This window comes from Crocodylus siamensis, chromosome 8, assembly GCF_052110815.1.
Source record: "Crocodylus siamensis isolate JL-2025a chromosome 8, ASM5211081v1, whole genome shotgun sequence".
Classification (NCBI taxonomy): Eukaryota; Metazoa; Chordata; order Crocodylia; family Crocodylidae; genus Crocodylus; species Crocodylus siamensis.
The window spans coordinates 38,440,099-38,459,653 of record NC_143402.1 but is presented as its reverse complement, the minus strand read 5'-3'; the positions used below and the strand labels follow the sequence as shown (position 1 = coordinate 38,459,653).

Sequence of the window (19,555 nt, the reverse complement as noted above, 5' to 3'; positions counted from 1 at the left end):
TCAGCCAAACTAATTGGAGAGTAGTGACATCTACAATGATAATGTATTTTCCAGACAACCATTCTATGGCTAAAGATGAAAAAATTAAACATTTATATACTATACAATGGCAATTTAATTCTCTGAGGACTAGCAGTGTGTCAGAGAATGCAAACTGATGGGTATCATTTATTATTCTTCTATTACAAAGAAATGATTTTCATTTCTTTTCTGGAAAAGGTTTCCAAAGATGCTTCTTGCACTAAGAGATGGTTGCAGGAGCAAAAATATTCATAACTGATTCTTGGTCTGTTGAGTGGTCTGAACAATATCTGTTAATTTCTTGTCACATTTCTTTAGCAAAAAAACTATCTCAATGGACTGCAGATTGTTATCTCGTACACACCTCAGACAGCATATAACCTTATCAGAAATGTAATCTCTGTAGAAAACTATGAGAAAAGATTGAAAAGAATATAGACTGGAGTTATGCTTACTCCATGTAATTACTCATGCTGCTGTTTGACCCAAGACATTGTAACTGAATCTCTTTTTGGATGAAGATGATCAGGTGTTTGTTCTTGGGGGAGATTTTCAGAGGCATAATGAGTGATAGGTCCCCAATTCCTATTTGAAGTCAAGGGGTGCAGGGTACCTACTCCACCTTGTGCCTTTGAATATTTGAAGAGCATCCTGTCATAACCAGGGATCCGTGTTTTCCATTTCCCATGGAAAAACGGAGAAAACCATGGATTTCCCCTTTTTTATCAGAGAAAACATGGATTTCTCCTATTAGCAGAGAAACCTGTGGATTCCCTGCTTTTGCGAACAGCTCTGTAGGCTGGTTGAGCTCCAGCCTGCAAGAGCTGTTTGCAAACAGGGTGGGAAACCCCAGCCCTTCCTGAAGGGGATGGGAGGTGGGGGGGGTGCTGAGGCTCTCGCTCAGCCACAGCTCAGCTCTGCTCAGCTCAGCCTCACTGTTCTTCTGGAGCTGGAGGTGAGTGGGCCTTGCAGGGGGCTGGGGGCCCTCTGGCAGGGCTGGGGGGTTGCAGGTCATGGCTGGGGGGGGCACCATCAGGGCTGGGGGGAGCCAAGAGCTGGTCCCACCCCCACCCAAGCAGGCAGTAGCAGTGGGGGAGCCAGCTCCATGCTGCTTCTGCTGCAGCTGTCTGCTGTTGTGGGGCAGGGAGCTGCAGACTTGGAGCTCTGACCCCATAGCCCTGGCTGTAGGTGGGGGGCAAGAGGCATGATGAGTAGGGTGTGGGGGCAGTGAGGGGCACCAGCAGTATTGGGGGATTTGGGGGCAACAAGAGGCACCAGCAGGGCTGGGGGGTGCTGCAGGGGGCTTTTAATTTTAATAACTGATTTTGGGGTTTTTATCAGAGCATTTGTGATTTTTTTGGTCAGAGAATTTGTGATTCTTTTATCAGAGAAAACCAGGATCTCTGGTCATAGCTTTAAGTTTCTGTTCATTGGCATTTATCTTATATAGGAATGCTTGCCTTGCCAGGATTGTTCATTGTGGGCCTAGTACTGCATAGCAGTTAAAGAGATGCTTAAATACCACTGAAAATATTTTACTCTGTCACATAGTTGGGGTGAAGCACATGCCTAAGTGCTTTATTGGGCTGTGGTCTGTCTGCACTTCTAATGCACATGATTCTATATTGCCATGTAGCTGGGTCTGAGCAAGCATTCGTTTGGGCGGAGATTTTTAAATGGAAGAATGGAAACCCTCTATTTTGGACCCTGAACAGGAACAGTGATAGACCTGATCCTGCACTGTGCAAGCCATATCCATTTCAATAGAAAAAGTCTGTTTCAGGTTTTTTGATTTGATGCTATATGACAGATATCCTCACATAACCTGTTCCTTCTAAATACACTAGTTTTGGCACGTGAGTGGTAGATTCTTTAGTTCCTTTGCTGCTAGTGCCATTATACGTGTGCTTAGAGAACTGACACTGAGGGCCAGATTCAGACCTGATGTAGGATAGGTGTAGCTGCATTAGAATCCTCTGGGCTTGCCCCTGTATCTCTACTCACGTATCATAGGGCCTGTTTTTTGTTTTTAGAAGTTGGGTACTCTAGGTTATGCATGGAATACTATTAAAAACATGCATCCTGATATTACTTTTAACTTGAGTGACCCATTGTGAGACTGGATTCTTATGTTTAAAGTCAGCTGTGTTCTGCAATTACTGTATTCTGCATGAATTTTCTCCAACTGCCTGTCTTCCCTGGCCTTCACAAATTTCAAAATCTAGGCAACTGTGATGGGTTTACCACAGCCCCCAAAGAGAAAAAGGTGGGTGCATGCTATATACATATATATAACCAACGACTCCAAATCCTCTACAGCCAGCTGAACAGAGTTGTGTTGCAGATTCCCTGGTTTCTGCAGCATGCTCACTTACCATACTGGACATTCTGTGGCAACTTTCTTTGCAGGTTTGAATCAATTTAGCATGAAAATAAGTAGCAGAATCAGTTCTCAGGTTTTTTGGTGTTGAGCCTCACCTCCATTTATTTTATGATCTTTTCATTTCTTTTGGTGTGTCAACAAAATAACTGCTTCAGGGAGATCTAACAGTGAGAGGCTAAAGGCTTGGGTAACTGGGTATGGGACAGTTAGCCATTTGGTCCATGTGCCTGGGAGGAGTATCAGTGGTAGAATCTGACCTTCTGTCATGTTACTTCAGATGCAGACCTTGCTGCAGTTTGCAGTCTTCTGTGTTCTCAGTAATAGCTCTGCAAAATCAAGGATGATTCTGATGCACTAGTTTTACAGCACTGTGACTCCATTCACTAGTGGAATTACCTGTCAATCAGAATCAGGCCCAAGTGTCTGGAATATTAAGCCAGTCATCGGTAGAGTGGGAGCTTTTTTTGAGCCAAAGAACATTTCAGATGTGAAGGCCTAACAAAAAGAGCTAAGTGTTACATAAGCTGCATTTTGTCATGGGATCATCTATGATTGGTAGGTACAGATGTCACTTGGGGCCACTGTCACACAGGATAAGGCCCTGAGCACTTCTAGGGCTTCAGGAGCCTGATCCTGTGGAACAGTGGCTGTGCGTGCCTGGTCCCAACCCAGGGAACCTCATGGGGTCTATACTCCATGTTTGCAATATGAACCCCCAGGGGGTTCCCATGCTTGGCAGTGCAAAACGTGTACCCAAGAATTTCCTACCTAGGGCGGATGGAGATTGCAGGCATCTCTGCAATAAGATGTGACAAACCATTACCAGGAATTGTTCTGCAAACCTTTCGGGGCATTTGGGGCATGATAGAGAACAAGGACATTCTGTTCGCTCATGTTTTGTGCCACCATAAAAGAAATTCTGCTGCAACAAGGGCAATGTCTGTTTGCAGCCCTAGAGCCATAAGCATCTTGCTTTGCTCTTGATTTTGTGCAGCTGCATTAACCATATCTCTTAATCAGACAAGAAATATGACTCTAGAAGCTTACCTGAGCACAGAGGGGAGAAGCCAAATTCTAGGTGACTGAAGAAATCCCTTTTTCTGGTCAAAAGGGCTGTGAAGAATGTAGCATCAACTGGAACATGTTGTGCCCGAGGGCAGGCTGGGGCAGGAATAAAGGCAGACCAGCTTATCAGAAGTCTGTTTTATCTAGAGGAATGAAAGGGAACCTGCCAGGAAGGTTATCAGCATGTTTATAAAATAGTGGTACCAAGAGCACAAGCACAAACATAGCAATTATTGCAGCAGATGCTAAAGGAGAAGGCACAGGAGAAAAACATTTTCCTAAGGTGATTTATCCATCGTGGGCTGCAGAAAATGATGAAGAAAATCAAGGTAGTCAGGTTACAGTAATAACAGTTTCCCAACTGATTCTTGAGAGTCTGATTCATAGACCTTGGTTGGTACAGGCCCTTACAGTCTATGTAGCATCTTGATATAGAAGCTGCTCATGAAAACCAGGAGCTTCTGCCAAAATGCTGAAGATTGTGCTTAAACTAGAAGAATGTTAACATTTAGAATCTGCTGCTAGGTGCAGGGTAGTTTCTCTTCTTGGGTTTTTAGTTGCAGTGGGGGAATTAGTGTGATGTTGCTGAGGCATGCCTCGGCTATGGAAATGATTTATTTTATTTCCTATACAAAATAAGAGAGGGAATCGGATCTAATCTTCTCCCCTTTTAGTGCTCTTGGAGAGACAGGCTCCTGAATTCTGTTAACCAGGGTTCTTAGGCCCTGAGAATTCCCTTAGAGCCTTGTCATTAAAATCAGTAACAAAACTCTCATTGACTTCAGTAGAGACAGAGAAAATTATCTTTTTACAAATCTCTCCGGTTCTGACACATGTCCCTAAGCTGCAGCAATGCCCTGGTTGCTGTAGGTCTAGTCTTCTACTATGGACTCCTGTTGCTACCCTTTGCAATAGGAAAGTACAGGCTGAGTGGCCATTCTGGATGGGAAGAAGATCTGTACCTCTGTGTGACAAGATGCTGAGATCCAGCCTGGTTGCAAATATCCTAGCCTGAATGGGTGTGTTAGATAAAGATCCAGCTTTCATACTCAATGAATCCTTTGGTTTTGAACTTAAATGCAAGGAGTATTAGATCCCTACCACAAACTCTAGGCAAGACCAGTAACTATGGTGGCTAAAGGGCCCAGTAAGTTGTCTGCGACCTGAGGGTAGATTTCATTCCTCTGCAAGGTGGCTTCATAAAGACCTATAGACAAAACTCAGGAGGATAAGTGTATCTTAGGAGGCAGGTCTGATGCCTGATTTCCAGGCTTTCTACCTATGGAGACAGTTGAGGCTGGATGGATGAATACCTGCAGGTGCTTATGCAAAGTTTCCATCACTCCCCTCCATCCTGGAGGATTTCACAGGACAGAGCAACTTTAAGTACTGTTTGGGTTCCAGGGGGACTCCCAGGAAAGTAGAGGCTGCTGGGGGGGTGGTGCTGAATCAGAGCATCTTTGGGTCTGGCTGTTTCTTGCTGTTGCAGGGGATTCAGGTCACCAGCTGAGGATGTTAAACCCTTCTTGTTTGCTCTTGCTTGCTAAAATGAAATTTGTAAGCTGACATCTTTGACAGTCTCCCTTCAATTGTGCAGTTTTGGGCTCTGAAGTTGAGTGGTGCTGAATATGCAAAATTCCACCAGCAGGCAAGAGGGTTTCCCCTGTCTGCTTGTAGGATTTAGTCTTCCCCTTGGTGAAGTATGCCCTATATAGAATGGCAGATTTTAGGGTTGCATGTGTCTAGCTCACGTGAACAGCAGCACATGGTTGGAAGTATTGCCTGCAAATCTGCTACTTAGCTTATTTTAGAAGTCGGAATCTTGCCCAGTCCCATTTTACCTCATGATCCTAATTATTGATTAGAAATTCATCAGTTAAAAAGATTGCTTTAATTGCTCTCATTTGGAGTTCATTATCATGCTGAATTGTTTTTCTTCCCCGGCTAAATGATACCAAATGGAACGTATAGGAACACACACACTCGCATTTCTCTGCCCTTCACAACTGAATTTACCTACTGCATTTTAATAATTTGTTTATTTCTAGAGGTGTGGGGCATTACAGTGAGTTTTATTATTTAACATATTTGTTTACTAAATATTTCAGCAACTGAACTTTCACATAGCAGGTTTGTTTGTGAAAGGAAGGTTTGAAGCATCTGATTCCTGTTAACTCTAACTGCTGTTACAAGTTTACCATGAAAATTACTGTAGAATTCAAGCCATACACTACCTGTGCCTGATTCACTATTGCATCGATCCAGTTTTACCAGTGTTCTGATATTAACCTCTTATCAAAATCAAATATCACTGGAAATTGTGATCTCCACTGATATCATTCACATTTGAGTTAGCACACCAGTGCAGAAAAGTCTTCAATCAAACAATGCCAGATTACAACAGTAGTGTCAGAAAGTTCTTTTTTTGGCTTGAAACTTCCTAATGTACATTCCTACGGCTGGCCTGTCAGCATAGTGGGAAATACTTGGTGTGGAATATTTTCTGACATTGCAAAGCATTGTGGTGCTTTGCTCCATAAATGGTAGCAAGGACCAGATGTTCATAGAGTAATTGAAAATTCCGTTTTATCAGAATAGTATTTGCTGTCAAAAAGTTTTATCTTTACTTCAACAAAGAGGTTGATTAGATCCCTCAGGACCCGATTAGCATCTTTGAGGCTAGATATACTGTTTTGTAATTCATGTAGTTGGTTTTACTTGTACTGAGTCTCTCTCTCTCTTTTTTTTTTTTTTTTTTTTAAAGCTTTTGTCCTCTTGCAAACATATCAGGTACAAAACTTTAATTAGTTTTCTGTGTGTGTGTATGTATATAGATGTATAGAGAAATGTTTAGATCTCTTCTGTTACCCTTTCTCACCTTACCTTGAGCCAGCAGTATGCTTGTACTCTAAAAATGTAAGCCTCAGAAACACTTGCTAATTCAGAAACAAAAGTGTAAGTGACTGCTTCAAATATTTATTTAAAACGTTAGCAGTAATAAAGACTTCAAACTTATCTTAATTCCCAGTGGTGGTCAATATTTTTAGCATCTGCTGTAGGAGGTAATGCTTGGCCAAAAAGAAGCAATGATTCATTGTTTTAGATAAAAATAGAATCTGAGGGAAAAATATGAAAATAACAAACACATACATCATACAATGCTAGTGGAAGAAATAACTACCACAGCAATAATATAACAAAAAGCTTTACAGTCAGGGTTGAGAGGTTTTGATCAACACTTTATGTCAGTGATGTGTCTCTTTAGAGAACTGATTCTAAAAGCACCACTTTTACTTTATTGGAAGCGGATCATCAGCAAAGATTGGTATAAAATGTCATCTTTATAGATTTGATCCTTTAGGCGTTTACACACTTGAGTAACTTTGCTCATGTGGGGAGTTTATTTTATCCTGATTCTCATTTCTGGTGGCATTGTGAAGCGGCCTTTGGATATGAATTCAATTTTTTCCCCACTTTAATGTCCTTTTACGTTACTAGAGTGGTGTATAAAGGCAACTAGTACAAGTCTGAATTAAGTCCATTTTCTTCACTAAGACTGTTCATGAGAATAAAGTTACTCACTTGCATGAATGTTTGCTGGGTCGGGGTTATTGTATTCTATTCTGTGCACGTTCTTATGCCATCCGCATCTCCATAGTATCTGACTTACCTTCCAGTTGTACATTAAGCAGCATGACTAATGTTATATTAACTGGAGGAAAACATAGGTGTCATAATATGTTGATTCTGAGGGCACTGCTTCCACCCTTCAACTTTATACCAGGGACTCCTTTTTACAGTGCAAAAGTTCATGTGGTAATTTTTACTCTTGTACCCATGTAAATACTTGATGATATATTCCAGGACTTTGGAAGTGAAGATGCAGCTACATTACCATGAAAGTTTTTAATAATTCTGTGACCTGTTTTAAAACTATCTGCTATCTTATATTCATATATGCTGTATAAATAATAAAATCTAAGCCTGCCAGTTGAGTGGCAGCATATCCCTTAAGTCAGATAAAAGCTGTAACTGTTCTTTAGTATGTAGCATCAATTATTATAGAAGTTTTGATTTATGAATTACATAGACCATTTAGTGAAACATGTTAGATATAAGCTCAGTGGTAGAGCCATAAATGCAGTTCTTTGGCTAGCACTGAGGAGGGCTGTCCAGCTTTTGAATGAATTATGAAGCCTAGAAGAAAGATTTGGTAAAAAAGTGAGCAAGCTGAATTTTTAGATAAGAAGAGCAAGTGTTGGTTTTTCTTGTTTTTCCAGTACCTCTCAATGATTGCATGTTGAGCATTTAAACCAGGGTTAGTTAGCCTTTGATGCGTCTCATGGAAGCAGTACAGAGAGGGGCTGGAGTGTGTTGTGAATAGTTGGTATGATGATAAATGGTATTTTTGTATATACTGGAAAATTATCTGTGCCTCCCCTCACCCAGCGCCTGTTCTCCTTAGTACCCCACTCTCTAGAGTGGAAAGTGCTTAACTACTACTTTACTGCTTTATGCTGAGCAGACCAGGGAGTTGGTAATACAAGATGGCACTTACCTGACCTGCCAGGGTGTCAGGACCAGGTTGTTCAGTCCATATATGAAACTGAGAGGCAGCCCATCTAAGTGGTGAGGGGTTCTGTGGCCAGGTTGTACAGCAGAAATCTTGCTGTGGTTCTGGGGATGGAAGTTCACATCCTGCTCAGAGCTTATGCTAAAGATTGCCTCCAAATGACTCTGCTGTAAATGAGTACCTGATCATTTGGACTGTTGAGTCAGAGGTGGCCAGATGTGATATTAACCACATTGTTTCCTGGTGTGCTGCTGGTTAGAAAAACCAATGCATCTTAATTGCACTAGCCCAGTGTGCCATTAAGTTTGGGTGGGTTTTTAGCCATCTTAGTAGTAGTGAAAGGAATGAGCAGGCACTAGAGAATCTTAGAGATAACAGAGAAATTTTCAGGCAGTGGTGAATCTTTGGCCTTATTACTTTCTTAGGTTAGTAGGTTTCGTAGCATTTGGGAAAGCCTGGGCTGGAAGATGAAGTTAGGTGGAACAGTGGAAGTTTGGAAATAATAGCTACAGAAATAAATAAGAGTAAATCAGATTTTTAAGGCAAGACAGGTAATACTAAACAGTATTGTAACATTATTGTAACCTCCTTTTTCTGCATGACAGGTGTGTGTCCCTGACTTTTGGGGCATTTTTTCTTGGCTTTCAGACTCCTTGTAGGAAAGAAAACTCTTAGAATGTCTCTTACCTTGATGTAAATCAACTGCAGTCTGAGGTCATACATATCTTTCTAATAGAAGACCATGCCTGTTTCCCTGTAAGTGCAGAAAGTAGCTCCCAGGTATGAACCTTTTGGCAATGTTCTTCTTTTAAAGTCAACTGCCAAAGGAAAATTCAGCTTTACCTTTTCACTCTTTCGTGATGTGTGCATGACTACCCCCTGAAAGTTTGTGAGATCTCTTAATTAGCCTTTTTTTCTTTTGTTTTTCAAATGAGAAATTTAGGTCTGGTCTGCCCCATTTTTTTTTTTTTTCCCCCTGAATGACTCTCTGGAGAACTTGCAAATGATGAATGGGAGCTGTAAAGGAAATGGACCTTAATGGAGAGAGGAAATACATTTTTTTTCAGATGGTTTAAACTTTTTGGTTTGCTTTTGGTTTTGTTAATACATATTTACTGTTTAAAATTCAAATCCTGAGCAAACATTTTGAAGGCAAGATCTCTTTGTGAAAGTTCACATAGAAGCTGAGGAAGCCTCCGATCTATTTCTCTTGCTCTCTCATGCATCCTTTGAAGGCAAAAACAACAAAGACAATTGTTGGTACTTCTGAAATTTCCAAGATGACTAACTTAAAAATTTTTGTGACTTCTTTTTGCATCATAACTGAGCTACAAAGAACAGATGCCCGTTCACCACCCCCCTTTACCAGTCACTTCTAAGAACAGTATTAACTCCTTTGGTCCTTTAAAGTAATTGAACCTGCTAATGGTTAAAATAATCAATTTCATATTTAGCAGTAGGGTTGTGCAAAGCTTCAGCCCCTGATTCAATTTGGGATAGATTTGGCCTGATCCAGTGGCTGAATCTCCAAATATGAATCAAACGAGGAGACCTTTTAATTTCTCCAAATCAATTCGGAGAGATTCGGAAAGATTCGAAGATTTGGACATAGACACAGTTTTAAATGTTTTTTCTACAAACCTCAAGGTACCAGGCAGGTTGTGAATGCTGTGATGGTGGGGCGGATGGAGCATCCTACAGAAGTGTGGGGAGGTCCCAGTGCACTCTGCAGCAGATCTGGAAGTGGACCAGAAGTACTCCCAGTTCACTTCTGGGTCTGCTGGGGAGCATGCTGGGGGTTCCCCTGCACCCCCCTGACTCAGTGACTGGTACCTCCTGGGTCTGGGGGGGCACCCAGGGTTGCCAAGCTGGAGGAGTGCAGGGGGGCCCCCTGTGCGTTTGTCGGTGGACTCAGAAGTGGACTGGAAGTAGTTCTGGTCCACTTCTGGGTTTGCCACCGAGCACGTGGGGCCCCCTCCATGTTTGTGTGGGATGCTTCATTGCCCCACCATCACACTGTTCATGAGCTGCGCTCGGTACCTTGGAATATAGAAAAAACATTTAAAGCTGTGTCTATGTCCAAATCGTTGATTCTCTGAATCAGCATGGAATCTTCAGATTCAGATTTGGTTGATCAAATCAGGGACAGTGATCTGAATCAACTAATTGAAGCACCGTCCTTGATTCGGGCTGAATAAGAATCTGAATTGAATATGGCCCATTTCTCACACCCCTGTTTAGCAGTAGGGTAGGTGTGTGAATAAAAACTAACCTTCTGCTAACACAGCAAGTGAGCACTTCCTGATCTCAGACTGTAATCAATCTACATAGCTACTGAGTCTGAAAACAGACTGAACTGTTGGGGCTGGCACCAGGAAACTTGGATTACAAACTAGCCGTCTCTTATTAACCTTTTGGTGTTTCCTTCATGACACTAATTAGAGCCAAATAAAACTATCATTTGTGGATCTTTAAGTTGAAATACATTTTTCAAAGGAAATATGATAAACTGCAAAGCCCCTGTTTGCCTGGCCTTTCCCTTTAATTATGATCAAGGATGACTGTGCTGCTTTTTAACGGAGGCTCAGATGATTAATGCTGTAATGTTACTGTAATTAAAACAGCAAAAAAAGATGTCATTGGAGCCTGTATAATTTGCAGATATCTCCAGATTCTGGTGGTACAGCAGCTCTAAGTGTTTCATTGGAGAGATTGTAAAAATTCATTTTAATTAAAACTGCCAGATTGCCTAAAGAACAGGTGACTTAGTTATGTCAGTGACATGCTTTTCAGGTGAGAAGTCACTCTGATATCAATGAATTATACAAAGCTATCTATTATGTCACCAAATAAGAAAATGTGTACTTACCATGGCAACCCACATCAATTTTGTTGCTGCTGTAAAATACAGGGCCCTTTATTAAAGGAATAATGACGATGAACAGTGGCAGTGACCCTCTGCTTCTCCTGACTTTCAGTACATGACTTATATTAATGCTGCTACTTAAAGAACACAGGGTTCTATTTACAAGCCAGTCACTATCAAGTTAGAGAAATTTTGGGTTTACCGTAATATTGCACCAACAAGCTCTGTGTATAATTCTGATACAGAACAGGACAGGCTCGGTATAAGGATAGCAACAGTAACTCTTTAAAAAGTCACCTATTATAGTGTCATAACCACACAAGCTTACTTACGGCTACCTTGAAAAAATGTTGAATACCCGACAGCTAAGTGTTGTCTGACCACAGCAGCCGTCAGCAGCTGAAGTGACTCCATGGCCATAACAACTTCTCAGTCCATTAAACATTGCCACGGTCAGTTTGGTGTAAATTAGTTGCTTTTTCTTTTCACCTATGGCCAGATCAGTACAGTAAACCCTGTGGGTGTTGTAAAGACAAATCATAGACTGCTTGGTTCAGCTATCTTTAAAACTAAAACATTTATGCAATGAAAAATATTTTAGGGAAGACCGCAGTGTTGGATCAAAACTAATACAAGTTTATAGTTTTTCGAAATGTTACGTATGTCTAAAATATTGCAGTTTACCAGAAGCCAGCTGTTAAAGTCACTATAGCAATGAGCTTATACTTAAGCTGTTTTAGTAAAAGATTTATGTAATAATTCATAAGTCAGAACCTCAGAATAATTGACACTACAAAGAAAATGAAACTTAAAGTTTTTCTCTGTCTTAAGGAACATGCTGGCACTGAACTGGGAGTCTTAGATTTTATATCCTACACAGAGCATATATGATTATATGATAGATATTTTTAAACAGGTCACAGAATTACTAAATGCTTCTGCAATCTTTACTTGCTGTCAGTCATGAATATTTTCTGTTGCCCTCGCTACCTGTGTGAATACTGTGGGTATTTTGGTTATTGGTTCAGTGGACTGGAAATCAATAAATCTGTCACTGATTTCTTTGTCTTTGCAGCAAGGGAAGTTTAGGTTGGATATTAGGAAAAACCTTTTCATTAGGAGGGTGGTGAAGCACTGGAACGGGCTACCCAGAGAGGTTGTGGAGTCTCCATCCGTGGAGGCTTTTAAAGACCCGGCCAGACAAAGCCTTGGCTGGGATGATCTAGTTGAGGATGGTCCTGCTTTGAGCAGGTGGTTGGACTAGATGATCTCCTAAGGTCCCTTCCAACCTTATTTTTTTACGATTCTAAGTCACATCCCCTCCTGGTACACCTTCATTTTCTTTTTGTTTGTTTGGCATGTAGGTATCTCACACAGGTATTTGTATATTGTTTAGCATAATGGGGACCCAATTTTGGTGCAGGTTTGTAGATGTTGGGAGTGAGTGTTATGGGGTTACAGTCAAAATACCAAAGTGGATGACAGCGTAGGAGACCTTTGGCTTAATCCTGTGTTTCCAATTAATGGAAGTTGAGGGCCTTCAGCATCTTTGGAAGAAAAAGCCCTGTCTGTATGGAAGACTGTAAATTGGTGAAATGCTTACTAATCGGAAGAACTCCTTTGTGTTATTTAGATTTTGCAGCTGGAAATGTAAAGGGCACATTGGTTTATTTGCAGTTATGTGTAAAATAATAGCAATAAAGGTCATGGTTTGAAATTTTTCAGATAAGCCTAAGGGATTTAGGTTCTAAAATCCAATTCAGGTCCAAAAAAGAGCTGGGCAGTTGACTTCTCCTGACTCCTTTGAAAATTCAAGCCTAATTGCAGAAAGTAGAGATTTCATGAAGATTTCTGCAAAGATCCAGGCATCCTGCTTCAAATTGCATTTGTTGATAGCAGTGCATAACACTACTCTAATGTTTATATTAGGATGGGAAGTAACTTAAAAATCTGACCTTTTTTCTGCTTTGATTTGTGCTGGTGTCACTGCTTTTCACCTGTATGGATATAAAAGGCATGCCTGGAATGGAGGGTGCGACGTTGTCTGTTCACTCACTTCAACACTCCCTCCAGTTAACTGTTTCAATACTCAAATCAGTTCCAAACAAATGGAGGAGCACTGTGATTCATAATACAAAAGAAGTGTATTTCTCAATTCAAATCAGTTGCTTGTAGGTCAACAGATACAGATCTGTAAGGAGCTATAAAAGGGACTTCTCCAGTTTGGAAAAGGAGAATTTGGCTAGAAGACTAAAGCTGAAACCTAATATATCAGTAAATCAGAAAAGGTTAGGGAGTCAGAAGTATTACTTAAAGTGCTAGGTAAATTACTGGAGTGTATAAATAGCTTTAGGGAATGTTTGCTAGTACCCAGGTGTGTCTCTGGTATCAGGCATTTAATATATATTGGACTTTCATTTGTTTTCTACTTTTCATTCTTTGAGTTTACCTGCTGAGTTACTTGTGACACTAACAGTTACCCAGAACATCTTAAGTGAAGTAAGGTGTATCTCTTCTTGATGCTTCATGTGCATCTCCATGGCACAAACCATCTTACTGGTTTTCTTAAACTAAGCACCTCAGAAGACTTCTTATGAGGAGATGCACGGCTGTAAAAACTTATCTTGTAATACCCTTGTGTTCTGAATTTGTTCTGACATGCACTTTCTTTGAGCTGATTCTTTGATGGTTTTAGATACTTTAGACTCATTGATTTACAGATCCTCTTTATGATACAGCTTTTCTCTTTGAATCCCAAGGGATGCATGTTATCACACCTGTCTAAATTATTCAGAGAAATTGAGTTTATTTGTCTTGTTCCAAAGTTTTGTTGCCCTCCAAGGTTGCCATTAACACAGGTAACCAGGAAGCCAACATAAAACCCATTTACGAAAAGGTAAACAAAGAGGGCCCTGTACTAAAGCTTGTTCTACTTCATTTCTGACTTTTTTTCCATTTTGAGCTATATCATTTTATGGACACTCTTTCCTGTCTCACAAGAAATGTTTGGTCTGTGCCAGTAACTGTCCCCTTCAGTTGTCTGGCAAAACACTTTGTTGTGGTAGAAAGCTGCATCAAATGCTTTGAAATCAAGAAATTTTGTCCTTGTTTCATTTTCCATCTGCATCTCCTTAGGTATGAACATATTCATTTTATGTGGGTATTTATACACAGATTATTATATTTATCACTGTAGCATCTGGGACCTTCATGTTAATATACAATATTATATCAAATATGAAATTAAACTGAACAATTCCACATATGCACAGTAATCAAATGACCTCTGCTACTTCAGTCTAAGCTCTTTTTTCATGACCTGGTAGATCTTGTTACATTGATATTGGAACATATAGGCAACAGCCTCACTGAACAGAGGTACCTTCCACTGTGCCCTGAAGGCTTTCAGACTGGGAAATAATCGGAAGAAAAGTTCCGTAAGTGAGGAGGGATCTCATCTGAATGTGCCCTGTTTTCTGCAGAAGAAACGCATAACAGAAGTTTCTGGGTAAAATTAAAGACTTTGCTCTATGAAATAGTGTGTATTTGGTTCTTCACTGCTTTGGAGACATGGGATCCGATCCAAAGCCCACTAAAAAAATGGGAGTCTTCCCTCTGTCATTACTGGATTTGTATTAGATCTCTGGACATCACAGCTATAAGCCTTGAATCATACGTGGTATCAGCCAGAGTGCTCCTGTTGATGGTCCTAGATCTGAATTTAGGAAGGGTGGAAACAGAGTGTTCTCTGATACTCTGACTCTGAAGTTTGCTGTCCCCATTGGCACAGTATAGCCCAAGTCCATTTAATAGGGTTGTGCGAAGGGGCAGTATTTGATTTGGATTTGGCCCGATTCAGGGGACAGTGATTCTATTAGCTGATTTGGATCACTGTCCTGATTTGATTCGGCCAAATCTGAATCTGAAGATTTGATTCTGATTCAGAGAATCGGCAATTTGGCCATAGACACAGCTTTATATATTTTTTCTGCGTACCTTGAAGCTCATGAACGCTGAGATGGTGGGGCAGATGGAGCATCCCACGGGTACTTCCGGTCCACTTCTGGGGCCACTGCAGAGTGTGTGGGGGACCCCCCCTGCACTCCTGCTCTTAGCAGTTGGCCTCAGGGGACCCCAGGTGCCCCCCTGGACTCAGGAGGCATCAGTTGCTGAGTCGGGGGTTAGGGGGGTCCCCCGCATGCTCTGCGGCAGACCCAGAAGTGGACCGGAAGTACTTCTGGTCCACTTCTGGGTCCACTGCCGAGCACATAGGGGATCACCTGTGCTCCCATGGGGCAGTCCATCTGTCCCACCAAGCTGTGCATGGTACCACAAGGTACGCAAAACCCCCCATATAAAGCTGTCTGTGGCTGAATTGTTGAATCTCTCCGATCAAATCGAAGGCTTCCGATTCAATTTGGAGAGATTAATGGGTTTCCTGATTCAATTTGAATTCAGAGATTCAGCTGCTGAATCGGGCCAGATCTCCTCCGAATCGAATCAGTGACCAAAGCCTTGCGCAGTCCTATCATTTAAGTGTCCACAGAGAAAGAAGATAATTAGTGGACAAGGCATAACCAAGCTCTAGGTCAGGGGCCGGCAACCTATGGCATGCATGCCAAATGTGGCATGCGACATGGTTTTTATTGGCACGTGGGCTGCTTCCCACCCCAAAGGGCAGGAAGAGGCATGCCCAGATTGAGCAGGACATGGCTGCCTGCGAACAGCCCTGTGCTGCTGCTGACCCTTGCCACCGCTGGACCCCAGCCCTGGAACACTGGCAGCCCCAGCCAGGCAAGAGCCTCTAGCCCCAACCCCGCGCTGCTGGCCATGTGTCGCTGGCAGGCCTCAGCCAGTACCACTGCTGCTGCGGGCCCCAGGGCCAGCCACGTGCTGCCAGTGGGCCTGGCCCCAGCTGGCACCATTGCCGCTGCAGGCCCTGGCCCAGTGCCAACACCAGGGCTGGGACCAGGGCTGGGACCGTGGACCTGCACGGGCCCTGGCCCCATCCTGGCACTACAGATGGCCCCGGCCATATGCTGCCAGCGGGCCCGGTCGACACCACTGCCGCCAACAGGCCAGGGCCATAGGCAATTGGCCATCAGCAGTGCTGGGATGAGGTTGGGGCCCTGGCTCCATCCTGGCACTGCCGGAGGTGCTGGCCCTGGCCAGCACCTCCACTGCCACTGCTGGGCCAGCACCATTGGGATGAGGCCAAGGTCCCATTCTGGTGCTGCTGGTGGGCCCAGCCCCAGCCATGTGTTGCCACTAGGCCAGGTCCTGCCCATCACCTTCACCTCCACTGCCCAGCCCAGCCGAGTCCAGCCCAGCCCAGTGCTGCTGCTGGGCCTGGGCTGTCGGCAGCATCAGGATGAGGCAAGGGCCTGTGCAGGCCTCAGTGCTGCTGACAGCACTGGCAGCCAGCTTGGGCCTGCGCAGGCCCAGGCCCCAGCTGCGGCAGTTGTGTCAGCTGCCGGCAGGCCTGGCCCCAGCCCTCACCACCACCACGGGCCCCAGCACAGTGCCACTGCCAGGTTGGGGCTGTTGGCAGCGTCACAATGGGGCCAGGGCCAGGGCTGTGGACCTGCGTGGGACCTAGCCCCATCCCAGTGCTGCTGAAGGCCCCAGCCATGAGCTGCCAGTGGGTCCAGCGCCACCCGGCACCACCACCCCCATAGGCCCTAGCCCTGCACGGCCCCAGCCCTGGCCTCAGTCCAGTGCTGCCACCGGCCCTATCCCAGCGCTAGTGACAGCCTGGCTGCAGCCCCATGCTGCCAGCAGGCCCTGGCCCCAGCTCCAGCTGCAGCCCCATGCTGCCCACGGCCAGGCTCCAGCCCCAGCCCTCTGTTGCCCATGGGCCCCAGCTTCAGCCCCATGCTGCTGGGTGGCCCTGGCCCCACAGCCCCAAGCTGCAAGTGGGCTCTGGCCCCAGCCCCATGTTGCCCATGGCCCTGGCCCCAACGGGTGCAGTGCCGGCACCTGCTGGCTTCCTGGATCCCAGGGCCGGGAGACCGCCAGGGCCGGGGCGGGGAGGCAGCAGTTGTTTGCATCCTCCCAGCGGCAGCCGGCCCATGTTACTGGTAGCTGCTGATTAGTTACGGAGCCTGGGCTGCTCCTAACAGCCAGCTGGGAGGATGGAAGGCCTGCTGCAAGCAGCCTGGGCTCCGTGGCTATCAGCAGGTACCCAGATCCTGGGCCAGCCAGAGCCAGGAGGCTACAGACAGCGGCTGCCTCCCAGCCCTGGCCATAGCTCCAGATCCAGCCCTAGGCTCCAGGGAGACAGCAGATACCAGCAGTGCTCCCCACTGTGCTGCCCTTGCTGCTGCTTCTGCAGAGCAATGTGTGAAACCTGGCGTGACAGGCCACAGCAGGGGCTGCAGAAAGTGAGGGGCTCAATCCTGTGTACTGCCCACGGTGCTCCCATGCATACGGGGGAAGTGTGACCTGGGCAGTGTGGAGCTTGCAGCAGCAGGCAGCTTTCCTGTGCAGTCCTTCTGTGTGCTGCCACTCTGGGTTGCACACGCTGCGTTTGGGAGGGCAGCAAGGTCGGGAGTGCAGCATGTGTGAGGGCAGCACAGGGGGGAGTATCGCCGGTATCTGCTGCTTCCCCAGAGGCTGGGTCTGGGAGACAGCTAGAGCCACAGCTGTGGCAGGGAGGCAGCAGCTGTTTGCAGCCTCCTGGCTGTAGCTGGTCCAGGTTCTGGGTAGCTGCTGATAGCCATGGAGGCTGGGCTGGGGGCTAAGGGGCAGCAGGGGTATGAGCAGAGCTGAGGGGCAGGGAGGGGCTTTGGGTGGGGGGCAAAGGCACAAGCAGGGCATCCTGCCATGTACCCCCTGCCTTCATTTTGTTTTTCTGGTATGCCAGCACTCTGGCACCTTGCAAGGTAGGCATTGTGGGTTTTTCAGCACTCCAGCTAAAAAACGTTGCCTATCCCTGCTCTAGGTACTAGAAGTTGAACTCAGAAAAAAATCTAAATATAAATGAGGCACAAATTTTAAAATACTGATGATATTTAACCATTGGAACAGATTCTCAAGGGATGTGATAAATTCTCCAGCACTTTTAAATGAAGTTTGGTTGCTTTCCTGATGTGCCGCACTCCATCGTACAGTAATGAGGCTGTACACTAGAGTCATTACGTGAAGTTCTATGTCCTGTGTCATACAGTGGGTCAGATTACATGATCTTATGTGTTCTACCAGATTTAAATTCTACATATTTAAACAAATGATTGATTTTTTTTTTTTTTTTTTTTTTCCAGAATACTTTGTAAGGTAGAGTGGGTCAGTGGAGGAAAATTTTATCTCAGCCTCTGTTAACTGCCATGAAGGGTTGCTCAGAGATGAACAGTTTTTCAGGTAACCATGTTCTAGACCAGTGGTTCTCGATCTCTTTTGTACCAGGACCCATTTGTAAACATTGGCCAGTCCCAACCCAGTGTCCCTTACTTCTGACCCAGTGCCTTCTGTCCCTAGGCCCCAGCTCGCCAGTGTGTTGGGCAGTGACTAGGTGTGTGTGGGGCATGGAGGGGGGGAACCCCAAACAGCCCCTTGCAGTCTGAAACTGCCAACCTGCAAGGGAAAACCTGCGGTTTCCTGTATTTTTTCTCCTTTAGAGGAGTATCCATTTCTAAAGTTTGTTCACAATCCTTTCGTATATTCTTGTGACCCACTTTTGGGTCGTGACCCAAAAGTTAAGAAATGCTGTTCTTAGACCAGTTAGGAAGATTCCTCCCCAAACTAAAATTTCTCTTTCCATTCTGAACTCACAAGGCTTCCTTTCACTGAATCGTATGTATATTCCAAACGTTTAGCAATCCTGTCATTTAGTGTTTCCAGTATCTTCCTTCCCACAACCTGACAACTGATGAGAGCAGTTTTACAGGTCTCATTTCCTGGACCTTCTTTTTTATCTGACTTTCAAGATGGCAAGTAAATGAGCAACCCTGTAGTTTCTTATTGCTACCCCAGCACTTGGTGAGCTCTCAGAAATTGTTGCTAAAGGCTTTCTTATTTGCTGTGCTCCTGCCTTTATAATCTGGAGGTGTAATTAATCTGGGCTTGGTACTTTGTCAACTTTTAACAATTCTAATCACTTCAATTATCTGGTGGATGCAGTTGTTAAGCTGGTACTACCTTGCCTCTCTCTGAATGTGGTGAATATATACCTATTCCTGTGATACTGCTACTTTTGTGACTCCTGAGGACAAGGATGAGAAGGTGCTGTGTGAAATATTGTTAACCTCATTTGTCATTAACTTTTTGGTGCCTGTTGCAGAAGTCCTCTTGCCTTTGTGTACATTTGTATTTAAAGAGCTTGCTGGTTAAAGTCCTTCACTGCTTTATTTTCCCCTCTTGCCTTCATTATTATTTCCTATACTTTTAATTGCCTATGTTTCTTGTTATGACCCGGTTCCCTTGTATTTTAGGTGCCCAACTGGCTGGTGCCATTTTCTACAATTACTCAAAGCCTCATTTATCCACCCAGGTCTGTTTCTTAATAAATGGCACACAGAACATTAGTACATTACCATCCCATTTCCAAGAACAGTCTCCATCCTCTCTTCTTTCAGCCCCCCAGTGCCTCATCCAATTTAATTAATTATACTTAGTGTATTATGCATCCTGTCAAAGTTTCTCCTTTCCG

General features: G+C 44.1%; 1 protein-coding gene across 4 annotated transcripts in view; it reads left to right on the top strand.

Annotated features, from left to right (window-relative positions):
* PCDH19 (protocadherin 19) overlaps positions 1-19,555 on the top strand; it is a 129,854-nt gene that overhangs the window by 62,519 nt on the left and 47,780 nt on the right. Inside the window, exon 5 of one of the 4 annotated variants that reach the window (XR_016443800.1) lies at positions 18,171-18,267. The exons of the other annotated variants lie outside the window; for them this stretch is intronic. The gene's annotated coding sequence lies outside the window, so the exon portion shown is untranslated. The remainder of the gene's footprint in view (positions 1-18,170; positions 18,268-19,555) is intronic. 4 annotated transcript variants of the gene reach the window in all.